The 14,512-nt window shown below is 47.0% G+C and overlaps 1 protein-coding gene across 11 annotated transcripts in view; it reads right to left on the bottom strand.

The window, feature by feature from the left end:
• Auts2 (activator of transcription and developmental regulator AUTS2) overlaps positions 1–14,512 on the bottom strand; it is a 1,090,556-nt gene that overhangs the window by 119,975 nt on the left and 956,069 nt on the right.

The raw sequence follows: 14,512 nt of genomic DNA, 5'->3' as shown, positions 1-14,512 counted from the left end.
CTCTCTCTCTCTCTCTCTCTCTCTCTCTCTCTCTCTCTCTCTCTCTCTCTCTCTCATACACACTCATGCCACATTTTGCTGAGTTCTAACGGTAGAATCCTGGATAGAAGGACAGAACCAGCTCCCTAAAGTTGTCCTCTGACTTCCACAGGACTGCAGGGACAGGCATGTGCACCCGCACACTAGCCTCTATGAACAGAGTAAAAATTAAGGAAAACCAAGGTGGATAACATCTGAAGAACATAGAGGCCAAGGCTGTCTTCTAACATGCATGCGCGCGCTCACATGTATATGTGTATATATTGTATTTTATGTATATATGTATATCTGATGTATATGTATATATGTGTGTATATGTATATATAAACACATGCACACAAATTCACATGCTATGCATATACACACATACACGGTCTCAAGCTCCACTGTGACCCTTTTCAGTGAGACTCTTCATATTAGAAGGACTACTGCAGGAACTGGAGTGCACACAGATAATTGGGAGCTACAGCCCAGCAGGCCAAGGGGGAGCAGAAAAGCTGAGTATGTCCCCATTCCTAGCCAGTGTAGCTGGTTCAGAGGCAACTGTGCAGGAAGAAAGCAGATCCACACTGTATTCCAGGCTTACAACTGTGCCTGTGATTCAGACAGAACCCCACATTTAAGCGGGAGCCCAGAGGTGTCATAAACAGGTGTCCTCATTAGCAGATTCAGCCATCTGTGTTATAGTTCAGTGGAATTTCACTTCGAGTTGGAAAACTTGATTCCAGTTTTAGCAATAAAATAAATTAATTAAAAGAAAAAAAAATTTGAGCCCAGGCTGGCTGAAACTCCATCTGTACCTGAGGATGAACCAGAATTACGGATCCTCCTGCCTCTCTGCCTCCAGAGTGCTGGCATTACAGGTGTGCATGGACCACACCCAATGTATGCAGCGCTTGGGGGTGCAAGGGCCTGCCAGCTGAGCGGCAGCCCCGAACCAAAGTTGAGAGGGGAGATCTGACAGAGAGCCAACAAGTTATTTCCCACATCCTCGCGGTAACTTATTACTTGATTTGAAAATCAAGTCACGCCTAGCCTAAGCTTATGTGGATTTTCCTCCAAGTATTCGTTAGGGAAATGGGGTTGGGGGACGGTGTGAAGGGGACTTCTTTGGGGGACCTGGTGTCATTCTTCTAAAAGGGCCACTTGACGACCTCTTATGGCCCAGGGAGGGGTTTGCTTCTGGCTTTTGATTTTCAACCTGGATTCATGAACCCAGGTCTTTCTTGGTACAGGTATACTCTTCAGTTGCCAAGGATGGTGGGAAGCCTCCGCTCACATCTGTATTATAATAAATGCATTATAAATGAGCAAGCAGGAGACAGTAAGGAAATGATGTTTTACTTTTAAATGCTAATTACGAAGCCCTGGTACTGTTAATGTGCGGGGTGTTCTGTCAATTTTTAATGTTTATGCCAAGTGTAGTCTTCAATTTAACATGAGCTTTTAATCCTTTGAGTACTAAATTGCCTTTTAATGCTTGCAGAACAACATTGTGTTTGTACAGAGTCAGGTCTGAAAAATGTATTTAGTACAAGGTATGTTGTGGGAAGGCAGAGAGAAGATGGGGGAGGGAAGATAACTTTTTCCCCCCTCTCTCTCTCTGAAGAAGAAGATGGGCTGTGAGAACAAAAATCAACAGGCTCCCAGTCTCCTCTCCCTCATTTCCCATTCTTTGTGAGGTTGCTGTGAGGGCTTCTCTCCTGTTGCAGATTTAACCCTGCAATGACAGCTCTCAGCTCCCAGGAACGATCAGCCCCAGGGTGCACCTTGCCCCATCAAAGGACCGCCTGCAGAAACAGATGAGAAGGGAGATTCTGACCACCCTCCTGGCGTGCACCAAGCTGGAAGGGAAAAAGGCGCTCAGGGCATGCTCAGGGGTGTCTGAGCATTTCCTGCTGCCACACAGAGGGAGAACTTGTACATCCTCTCTAACGACAGAACCGGGGAGGCAGGGGATGTGGCTCAGGTTGTAGAGCGCTTGCCTACAATACAGGGAGCCCTGGGTTCAATCCCCAACACTGCCTAAATTGAGTGTGGTTGGTAAATGTCTGTGATTCCCAGCAATTAAGAGGCAGAGGAGGGGATGATCGGGAATTTAAGGCTATCCTCGGCTACAGAGAGTTCAAGGCCAGCCTGAGCTACATGAGACCCTGTCTCAAAGAGCAGAGCAAGCTCATTGGTGGGCAAGACGGAATGGGGTGATGAGAAGCTCTTCAGGACAATGTAGGGTTTTCTTTTTTCTGGGCAGGACTGCATAGGCAGGGAGTCAGCAACCTGTTGCTTAGACCTGCGCCACGCCCAAAGTTCACTCTGATCTTTAGCTCCATTCCAGAATGTTCTTCTGAATTCTTAGCAGGCCACATCAATTTCCTTATGTACTTAGTTTGGAATTCTATATAACACACACACACACACACACACATACACACACATGCACGCACGCATGCACACACACACGTACACACCCATGTACACACACATGCATGCACACACATATACATACACACACGTGCGCACACATACACGCATGCACACACATACACGCCCCCCCACGCATGCACACACACACATACACACACAACAGACACACACATGCCCACACACGCACATGCCCACACACACACATGCATGCATGCACACACACACACACACACACACACACACACATGCACACACACACACATGCACTCACACGGAGTCCTGAAACATCATTCAGACCGTGACTGCAACTCTGTGGTACTGGGTTCGACTCCAAACACCAGACCATAAAATGAATGCTTCAGGTCTGTGGGTACAGCTCACGTGGTAGAATGCGTATCTTGGACGCAAGAAGCTCCGAGCTCCGTTGCTAGCCCTGCATAAACGGACCTGATGACCATGCCACGACCCCAGCTCTCTGGGAATGGAGGGGGAACCATTCAAAGGCTCGCCCGCAGACACTCTCCTGTCTCTTGTAGCCAGCTACCTTAAGTCTATTTTCAAGATTACACCTCTGGTCACAGATTCTCCGCTCTTAGAAGGGAATCTGCAAGGTTGGTGAGATAGCAGGTAAGAGTCTTCCAAACCTGAGGAGACCCCTGTGGTGGAAGGAAGGAATGACTTGACTGTTTCAAGTTGCCCTCTGACCTCCACACAGAGCATGTGGCATGGGCCCAGTCCCCACAGAACAAGTAAATAAATCATAAATACAGTTAAAAACAAAGAATGTCAAGATCACCCTAGTGAGTCTCAGGCCAGCCTGGCTACTACTAGAAACTCTGTCTCAAAACCAAACAAACAAACAAAAAGGTAAAAAACGGAACCCAGTTCCTTTGAACTATTTTATCACACTTGTCTGTTTATTTATATTTGGGGAAGGGATAGGCACGTGCCACAATACATGTCTATGGTGGTCCAAGGACAACTTGAGGAAACCAGTTCTCTCCTACCCTGTGGGTCCCAGGGGACAAACCCGAGATGTCATGCTTAGTAGTGCATACCCTTAACTTACTTGAGTTATCTTGTCGGCCTGAAGCCTAGTTCGTAGTACCTCGAATTTGGTGAACTGGTTCTTTAGAAGTACACAATCAGTTGGGTATATACAGTGTATAGAGTTTGGTGTGTCTGGGCTGAGGGCAGGGTCAGTAGTGGTACACCCATGATGCTCTAGCCTTGGCTCCGGGACACTCCTGCTGTCCTCCCTTACTGGAGGACAGGAGAAGAAAGCATAAAAGGAGACCTGAACACAGTCTACCGGAAAGTCAGGCTTCTAGAAGAAAGCATTTGTTTCCAATGTTTCCCTTCAGTGAGCTTGCATTCTGAGGGAACAATGGCCTACCTTTGTGTTTGGTAAACTGCCTAATGATTAAATAGCACACTCCCAACATTTGAATATCAAAGGGCTGCGGTCCCACAGGAGAGCCGACTGCCTGCTGATGAACTTCGGTACAGCCAGTCAGAGCAGAGGGATTGGCAAGTGCGGAGAAATTACGAGGTTCCCCCACTCCATAGTTTTGACAAGGACATGACAACAGCGTGGAGTCCAACAGCTGCCACTTACAGCCGGGGCAAGTGGCCACTCTAAATATGGGCTTTTCTGAATCTGCTTATTATGTGGTTGGCTGTGTTATAATTTGATTCAAAACCCTGCATTAGCCTTAGAGGTATAAGTACAAGGGACAACGGGGCTGGAATTAGACCACAACTGTGAAGGGGGTCTTTGTCCTCTGACATATTATACAGATTTTTAAAAATATTTATTTTATTGTTTCTCTCTCCTCTCTCTCTCTCTCTCTCTCTCTCTCTCTCTCTCTCTCTCTCTCTCTCTCTCTCTGTGTGTGTGTGTGTGTGTGTGTATGTGAGACTGCAGGTACCCATGGAGGCCAGAAGAGCTATTGAGAGTCCCCGGATCTGGAATTACAAGTGACTGGTGCCAGGAACTGAACTCGAGTCATCTGCAAGAGTAGTACTTGATATTAAGCACAGAGCTATTTCTCCACAGATTTTAAGAAACTCATCCATCACATAACCCTCCCCCAGAACATCAGGAGAAATAGAGCATCAGTCTGTGTACCCTACCTTAGCTAGACCCATCTACCCAGTCATTTTCCCAACCCATTCATTTATATATTAGTGCTTTCACAGAGTAACTGCAGTAGGGAGGCCAAAGCAAGGTTCAGGGGTCTAGGCCAGGCTAGGCTATTTTAGCAGGGCACTGTCTTAATGAGCAAATACATATAAATATACATACATACATACATACATACATACATACATACATACAGAATAGCCTAGGTGCCTAGGTTCCATCCAGTATGCTTAGAGGAAATATCAAGCCTCTACTGGCCAGCAAGTCAAACAAATGAACGCAGTATCGTCTAGGTATCCTGATTTGATTCGGTAAGTCTTAAGGAGAAACCATGTTTCTATTGGAAAACTTCTGAAAATGGAATTAATGAATGAATGATGAACAAATGAATGAATGAATGAATAAATGAATGAATGAAAACACTATATAGTCTCAGTATCCAGTTTTGATTAAAAATAACTTAAGGAAGATCATGTCTCTGACGCAAAGCTACAAGAAATTCAATGAATAAACGAATGAATACAATTTAGCCTGCATCATCTGTTTGGTTTGGTATGATCTAAGGCAAAATCATAGCCTTTGGTAAGCCACTAACGTGACACGGATGTGCAGTTCCTGTACACTTAAGAGCTGACAAACTCATGATTCTTTAATTTCTCTGTAAATGATTCCAGTTCTTGGCCCTTTGCAACCCAATAGGGCCACACGGCTGGTTCTTGGCTGTGAGCACAGCAGAGATGATGTGGACCAATTTTCAGACTCCTTTCTTCAGGTTCAATGGACATAGAGGATTAGGAGGCAAGGTTACCATCCAGACACAGACAGTTGGGTTTCAGAGCCACTCCACAGAGCAGAGTCATTTGCCATCCAGGAAGTGTCATCATCAAGACTCCTCCATCAACAGCGAAAGGGCTAGCTATTAATTTTAAGCTTTTATTCATTTTGGTGTTTCATTTGGTGTGGAAACTATTTCTTGGGACCTTCAATTAGCAGAAAAAAACAAAAAAAAAAAAAACAACAAAAACAAAAAACCCTTCAGATATTCCATAGAACTTTCTTCCATCTATAAAATGGAGATAAATGCTTTTTTAAAAAAAAAAGACCTAGGGGTTGGGGATTTAGTTCAGTGGTAGAGCGCTTGCCTAGCAAGTGCAAAGTCCTGGGTTCAGTCCTCAGCTCCGAGAAAAAAAAAAAAAAAAGACCTAGATACATGCAATGAAAAAATAGATAACATGGAAGAGTAACAGCAAGACCCAGCAAGTCTTTTCCAACTGGCATCAATACTCAACATTAATGTAAAAGTCCAGAGCATCTATTTACCTCATAGAAAACAAACCGGAGAAACTGAGTGCTCTGTCTGAGGTTCTTTCTGGTCCTACCCAGGTTGGCCAGGGGCATCAGGTGGAAAAAGAGCTCAGGTCCACTGACCTTGCTGTGAGGCATGGACCGGAAAGGGCTCTTCTACATACCTCCCTACTCTCTAGGATGACATTTTCTTTTCCTAGGAAAGGGCTGGGAGAACGTGACATTATTATTTCCTCATTTGGGATAGATTGCTACAGGCCCGGGCATGTAGGCAACGGTGCCAGCGGAGTGATTTATGAAGCCTTGTTCCTCTCCTGGCCCCATGCTACAGTTATAACTCTCCCTTGCACAGCAAGGATTACAGTGTCCTAATGACTCACTGCCCACACGTTATCTTCCAGTAACCTGCTGGGTTTAGAGCGGGTGGTTGTTTTTTAGGTAGTAATTAGGATTTTCCCCTTCCTGTCTTTAAGACTTTTCAGCTTCTCTAGAATCCTTTTCTCATTAGCTCCGGGAAAGCTGGGCAGAGGAACCTGATCCAATATAAAGCCCTGAACACTTACCATATACCCCTGTGTGTGTGTGTGTGTGTGTGTGTGTGTGTGTGTGTGTGTGTGTAAACATGTATCCAGAGTGTGCATGTATGCATGCATGGAGACTAGAGGTTGAGGCTGCGTATCTTCCTTGACCCTTCAAATTATTACTATTAGTGGCAGGAATTCACTATTTATCCCTGGCTGGCTTTGAACACACTACGTAGACCAGGCTGGCCTCCAACTCAGTGATCTACCTGCCTGTCTCCTGAGTGCTGGAATTAAAGGCCTGTACCACCATTCCTGGCCACCTTAGTTTTGGAGACAGGGTCTCACTAAACCTGAAACTGTGTGATTAGTCTAGGCCAACTAGCCACCGAACATCAAGGACCCATCTGCATCTTTGTTTTTCGAGCTCCAATGCTTCTGTTTTTTATGTGGGTTCTGGTGATGGGGGTGGGGTGGGGCTCTGACCTTAGGCCATCATGCATATATGGCAGGCACTCTAGTGAGCCACCATCCCAGCTCCATCCACACAAGGAAACCTCACTCTAAGTCACCTTGAATGACCTATGTAGTTCGGGCTAGTCTGGAATTTGAGATTCTCCCATCTCTACCTCCTGAATGCTGGGATTGCAGATGTGCATCATGGTGTCCAGGAATCAAACCCAGGGCTATGCAAGGCAAGCAACCCATCAACTAACTGAGTTATAGCCCCCGCCCCTTGGCTCCCCAATTTTTGGAGATGGAGTCTTACTACGCTGCTTGAGCTACATTCGAGTGCACTATCTTCCCCTTAATGGCCTTGGATTGGAGATCTTCCTCTACCTACCAAATGCTGGGGTTACAGACGTGTGCCACCATGCGTTGTGGCTGACTTCCAGCTTTCTGATTGAGGCGCTACATGATCTCCAAACACACCGCTGTGCCAACCCCACCACCACTGTGCAAGGGATGACAGGCACGCTGCGGTAGGCTCTGTCTACAATGTGGCCCATCCCACTCAGGGCCAGCTTTCAAAGGGAGAGCTGTGTGACCACGTGGGAGGGGTTGGTGGTTCCCCACGCAGCCCAGTTCTCCTGCCCAGGTGCCCACCTATATGCCTTGTGCTGTCGTGCAAACCAGCACATCAGGTAAAGGAGACCTGGGTGGAAGCTCTTAGCTTGACAGTGCTACTGCTGCTTTACATGGAGAAAGCTAAACTGGGTGAGCATGCCCATGGTCACACAGCCAGCAATGGAGAAAGTTCTGGAACCACTTGCTTACATTCATATCTCAGGGCAGGAAATGACCACAGTCCAGGATGTTGGGTGGGAGTGAGAAATTAAAAACGCACAATGGAGGGGTCCGGGGATAGCTCAGATGGTACAGTGCTTGCTTTGCAAGTGTGAGGATCGAAATTCGATTCCCAACATCAATACCTAAAAAATCTGGGTGTGGCTGGCCAGTGGCGGCATACATCTTTAACACCAGCATTTGGGAGGCACAGGCAGGCCTGAGTTCAAGGCCAGCCTGGCCTATGGAGCGAATTCCAGTATAGCAGGACTTCAGAAAGAAACCCGATCTTAAAAAAAAAAAAAAAAAAAAAAAACGAACAAACACATATCTGGCATGATAGTGTGCACTTAGAATTCCACTGTTACAGAGGTGGGGACAGGAAATCCATGGGTTTCACTGAGCAACCTACTTGGCAAGTCCTAGGATAGTCAGAGACTCTGACTCAAAAACAGGATGGCTAGCACCCTAAAAAAGGCATTCGAAGTTGTCCTGCAGGCTGTACACCCATCTTCAAACAGGTGCAGTGCTGGGGAACCACACAAGACAAGAAAATCAGACTGGGGGAGGAGCTAGGTTTGAATGTGTGTGGGTGCAGGTGGTGCATAAGTATGACTGTTGTTTTTAAGACGTGTGGTGTGTGTGTGTGGTGTGTGTCTGTGTGTATGTGTCTATGTGTGTGGTGTGTGTGGTATATGTGTGTGGTGTGTGTGTGGTGTGTGGTGTGTGTGTAGTGTGTGGTGTATGCGTGGTGTGTGTGTGGTGTATGTGTGGTGTGTGTGTGTGTGGTATATATGTGTGGTGTATGTGTGGGGTGTATGTGTGTGTGGATGTAGTGTGTGGTGTATGTGTGTGTATGTGTGTATGTGGTGTGGTGTGTGTGTGTGGTGTATGTGTGGTGTGTGTGTGTGTATGGTGTATGTGTGGTGTGTGTGTGTGTGTGTGTGGTGTATGTGTGTGGTGTGTGTGTGTGGTGTGTTGTGGGTAGTGTGTGGTGTATGTGTGTGTGTGTGGTATGTGTGTGTGTGTGTGTGTGGTGTGGTATGGTGTGGTGTGCATGTGTGTGTGTGTGTGTGTGTGTGTGTGTGTGTGTGTGTGTGTGTGTGTGTATAGATGCCTTTGCACATGCTGGAGGTCGCCCAAGAAGGCTAGAAGTTGGTATTGGATCCTTGGAGCTGGAATTACAGGCAGCTATGAGCTGCTCACCGTGATTTCTAAAACCAAATTCTGGTTCTCTGGAAAAGCAGCAAATACTCTTAACTGCAGAGTCATCTCTCCACCCTTCCAGTTTGTTTTCTGAGACAAGGGTCTCTTACCTAACCTGGCACTTACTGACTGGCTGGCCAACAGGCTCCAGGAGTCCTCCTGTCTCCTCCTGCCTAGTTCTGGGATTACAAGCAGATGCTGCCAGGTCTGGCTTTTTACGTGGGTGCAGGTTTTCATGGCTGGGTGTCTGTCAAGCACTTTACCATGAGAGCTACCTTCCCAAAGCCAAGGACCACTCATCATTGTAGATCCCACGAAAACTGTGTAGCAGGCGTCCTGGAAACCAGTGCACACGACCCTCCTTCCCCTTTCCAGTCCCAATCTGCCTTTAGTGCTTTCCGTCACCCTTCCTAAGGGAGAGTCACACAGTTAGGCTTCTTGTCCCCACCCCCAGCAAAAGGCAGCCATGAGCCAGCCCTGCAGAGGCTCAGAGCTAGGAAAACACCATTCCAACAAGTCTCATGGCCCATCGGGGAGTAGAGCCTGGAAAACCAGTTTAGATTCGCAAGGAGCCTGGTATTTAACTCACCAGTGTCCTGGCTCAGGCAGCCGTGCGTGTTAGGGCTTGTGAATAATAAAAAGAAGAACTTGTAATTCTACTAAAAAATGAAATTCCGCCATTTCTGCAGAATAAACAAAACCAAAATATCACATTAGCTCTGCAGTATGTCTGGCTCCGGGGCTTCAGACTCTCATTACTGCTGGATTTTCTCCATGAAGGGTCTCTCCATACCCCCTCCTCCCCACCGTACCCCGAATAACAAAACACACAGCCTTATGACGAATTTCCTTTCCTTTCCATTTTCTGTCTGCCTGTGGTTTATCCGTATCAGCAACTAATAGAGGAAGGTCACCAAGACAATGAACGTCTGCCTACAGTTCTTCAGCCTGGCGCGCTCTGAACGGTCTTGCAGAGAGTTCTTAGGGCCCCATAGGGCGACACAGAAAGAAGTACCCCTCACAATTTAGGGAAGGTAAAAAGATCAACCCCCAGAAGCCTATGCCTTTGCTTGCGTGAGGTAACTCGGAAGGTGTCGGAGATGGGTTGCTGGCTCTGGGTTCAAAGTGATTCTGCCCCGAGAGGGGTTGGATTCAGACAGTGATGGATCAAAGGTTCTTGGAGGTGGCAGCAGCTAGCGCCTCGGTGGCAGCGAGCTTTGAGGTCCTTCTTTTGAAGACATCTGGCACCTCAGATCTCTGTGCAGGAGTGTGTGGCAATGTCTGTGTGTTGGGGTTCCCAGGACACCATCATAAGCCCCCAGGATTAATACCCACATCCTCAGGCAGGGGGTCTTAGAGCCTTGGATGGTCTAGGTATGAAGCCAAGGATAGGTTTGAATTCCTGATCCTCCTGCCTCCGTCTTCTAAGGGCTAGAATCACAGGTCACCACATCCTGGCCAATTTTAATTTAAATTTTATGTTATTATCATGCATGTGTATGAAATGGGGGTGGTGCCTGTACCACAGCATGTAGGTCAAGGGCAGAGAATACCTCTCTGTGTAACCTGTTTACTGCTTCTGTCATTGTGTGGGTTCTGTGATCAAATTCGAGTTACCAGGATCCTGTGGAAAAACCTCCTACCAACTGAGCCATTTCGCTGGCCTTATTTGAAACAAGAGCTTACGTAGCCTGGTTGGGTTTAGCACTCGGCCTCTAGCCAAGGATGAGCCTTCTCTTCTGATGCTCTCGCTTCCTCATTCTGAGTGCTGAGAGTACAGATGTGTGCCACCACATCTGGTCTACCTAGTGACCAAACCCGGGGCTCTGTACATGCTAGGCAAGCATTCTACCAAGTAAACAACATGCCAAGCATTTGGCCACTTTTGAAAAGAGTTCAGTTACTTAAGCACATAGCTGAGAGTCAGCTGTTCTGGACTGATGGAATGGTGGGATTGCTGAGGTCTGTGGTAGACCCTTGTTACAGTTAATCTGTCCTTGATGCTTCAGAAAAACACTAATCATTTGTTTTATCTGTCCTGCTGCTCTTCCCAGGCAGAGAAAGTATGACCATCCCAAGGAATCCATGCAAAGGAGGAAGGGGGAAAAAAACACCTAGAGAGGCCTTGGGTGGGCAGGGAGCTGGGAAAGCAGTCATTTGCGAAGGCAGAGCTGGGTGGAGCAACCCTCCAGGGCCTGCAAGAGACCAGGTCCCCAGGCTTCTTTGCACCAGTTCCCAGAAACAAGCCACTTCTCCTGTCATCACTGGCCATCTAGAGGCTGCACCGCCAACGGGGTGACTCTGCACTTGAAGTCCTTACCATACCGTGGGGGAGAGGCCTAATGATATCCGTAGGTTTGCTTACCGCTCAGATCTCTTCATGAAATGATACTATTGATGGGTCATATCGAATTACGACGCTTGGCAATATTCTAGAACAGTGACACTATTGATGGATAAAAATCAAATTAAGACACTCAGCAATATTCTAGACCTGGCTCTGGCAGTGGTCTGAGAGGACAGCGAACCTCACGGCTCTAGCTTTTATGCCTTCAGAAGTTTCCCTTCTTCCTTCTAGAGACAGGGTCTCATGTAATCCAGGCCAGCCTGGACCTGTAGCTAAGGACAACCTTGAGTTTCTGATCCTCCAATCTCTACCTCTTGGTGCTGGGATTATAAAAACGTGTCACAGTGGTGGTTTGAATATGCTTGGCCCATGGAAAGTGGCGCTATTAGGAGGTGTGGCCTTGTTGGAGGAAGGGTGTCACTGTGTAGGTGGGATTTGAGGTCCGATGCTTGAACTCTGCCTAGTGCAGAAGAACGCTTTATCCCAGCGACCTGAAGCCAAGAGTCTCCCCTTGACTGCCTTGCCTTCGGATCCAGATGTAGAATGCTAAGCTCCTTGTCCAACACCACGTCTGCCTGCCTGCTGCCATGCTGCCTGCCATGATGATAATGGACTGAACCTCTGAAACTGTAAGCCAGCCCCAATTAAATGTTTTCCTTTCTTTTTTTTTTTTCTTCTTTTTTTTTTCCCGGGGCTGGGGATTGAACCCAGGACCTTGCGCTTCCTAGGCAAGCGCTCTACCACTGAGTCAAATCCCCAACCCCAATGTTTTCCTTTATAAGAGTTGCCATGGACATGGTGTCTCTCCACAGCATGGAAAGCCTAACTAAGACCGTTACCAACAACATAACCAAATAAAATTAATCACAGAGCCTACCTCTACCCCAAAGACACCTCCTCTACCTTTTCCTGTGCACTACATGAGGTAGATGTAAAAACAAACCTTAGTGCCAGGTGTAAGACATATTTCTTATGAGGTATTGGTCAGGAACTCTCCAGGAGGCCCCCAAATGACTCAGACTCCTGCTGTTGTACTTGGTTGCCCGCTAGACCTAGGTGTTAAGTCCCTGTTGCCAAAACTACCACACCCTTTGGTTGCGGGATACAGAGGAATGAAGGTAGAGCTGAGCTGGCAGCTGTCTCGTGTCTTGGGATCAAGATAAGAGAGTTTACTCACCCTGCAGTAAATAATAAGAGATCCCATCTTAAAGGGAAAGGGTGTCTCTGTCCTCCACATGTAGGGGGGCACATGGGTGCACCAAAGACTGACGTGCACACACACACACACACTGACAATGCACACATGCAAGTGTGCAGACACACACGCACTCAAAGATAGAACACAAACAAATATACAAACAGAAGTTTAAGTATCCTGGATTAAACTAAGAGTCGTTTACCTTTTGTTTTTAGTAATAGAAATCCCAGCAATAAGACCATACTTGAATTTTAGGGCAACCCCATTTGACCAATGGGCTTTATCCTTAGGGGAAATGACGCTTCAAGATCTTAAATCTGGAGATTCCCTCTGTTCAGAGGGTGCCAACATCCTCCCTCTATTGTGTTTTAGGACAGGAACCTATGAATCCCATCCAAGGCACTGGCCGTGTAGTTACAGACATCGAAGAGCTGTAGAGACACAACATACACTCCAGTAATAGCGATCGGAATGTGATAGGCAGATCTGACCCAGCCCCCTCTCTGTCGGTGCAGGGGGTGGGGAAAGACTGACAGGCAAACGATGGGAACAGAGTGTGCCGGGGTGAGGGAGATGGGGATAAAAAGCACTGACAGTGTAAGTGCTGGACTTTAAGTTCACAGCGCCCATGTCATATTGCACCCCTCATATTGCACAGGCACCCCTCATATGTGTGAAAATGTCTACACACCACACGCAGGATGAAAGTCTACGTACTAGCCTAAGGCTGCTAATGCTGACACACTTGGTAGTCTTTTTTTTTTTTTTTTTTTTTGGAGAGGAAGGACCAAGAATTGGTCCTTACTTTTTTTTTTTCTTAAGATTTATTTATTTTATGTTTATGAGTACACTGTAGCTGTCTGCAGACACACCAGAAGAGGGCCTCAGACCCCATTACAGATGGTTGTGAGCCATCATGCGGTCGCTGGGATTTGAACTCAGGACCTCTGGAAGAGCAGTCAGTGCTCTTAACTGCTGAGCCATCTCTCCAGCCCTTGGTAGTCATTCTTGTTCCTAATACATCCCCAAGCAATGAACGGCACTTCCCTGATGCTTATTCTTGCTGAGTTGGTAGGCTTGAACCGGGATGAGTACATTGGATTTCTTAGATCCTAGGTTTTCCCGTAACTCTGCAGCTGAGAAGTTTAGTGTGTTCTGAGTTCCAAGCAGAGGTCAGTATTTGCTCGTAAATGTGTGTGAACACCATCCTAACCCCACCTTCCGTGAGCTTGCATGCTACCAGACTGTGCTAGTGATTGTGGCGAAAGGGGTGTGGCACTATGATGATGAAAAAAATGCTGTCTCCGAGTGACTCTCCTCCCTGGCTATCAATATAAGTCCCAGCGAGCATACCACAGAGTCAAAGAAAACCCGGGTGGGATCCTAGTTGCCTGCTTTTAAGTTTGTGAGGAAACTGAGGGCGTTACTACCAAGATCAGCATCATTTGGGGATATGTGCACAGGTTCTTGTGGGTTTACATGTATGAATGTGCATGTGTGGAGGTCAGAAGATGACACTGACTTTTGTTCCTTGAGAGCTACCCACATTATCTCTTTTTGAAATAGTATCTCTCACCGGGTCATCATTCTCAACCTAGATATGATGGTTTATGTATGTGTAGCCGTGGGAATGACACTATGAGGAGGCATGGTCTTGTTGGAGTGGGTGTGTCACCGCAGGCCTGGGCTTTAAGACCCTCATCCTAGCTGCCCGGAAATCAGTATTCTGCTAGCAGCCTTCAGATGAAGATGTAGAACTCTCAGCTCCTCCTGCACCATGCCTGCCTGGATGCCGCCATGCTCCTACCTTGATGATAATGGGTTGAGCCACAGACCCTGTAAGTCAGCCCCAATTAAATGCTATCCTTGTAAGAGTTGCCTTGGTCATGGTGTCTGTTCACAGCAGTAAAACCCTAACTAAGACAGACAGATGGCAACTTAGGGGAGTCCATTCTCCCTTTCTACCATGTGGGATGCAGGGGTTGAATTCAGGTTGTCGACCTTTATCCTTGGCCTCAGGTGGGGAGTCACTGACTTAA

This window comes from Rattus norvegicus, chromosome 12 (genome assembly GCF_021556685.1).
Source record: "Rattus norvegicus strain SHRSP/BbbUtx chromosome 12, alternate assembly SHRSP_T2T, whole genome shotgun sequence".
Taxonomy (NCBI): domain Eukaryota; kingdom Metazoa; phylum Chordata; class Mammalia; order Rodentia; family Muridae; genus Rattus; species Rattus norvegicus.
This window is presented reverse-complemented; position numbering and strand designations above follow the sequence as displayed.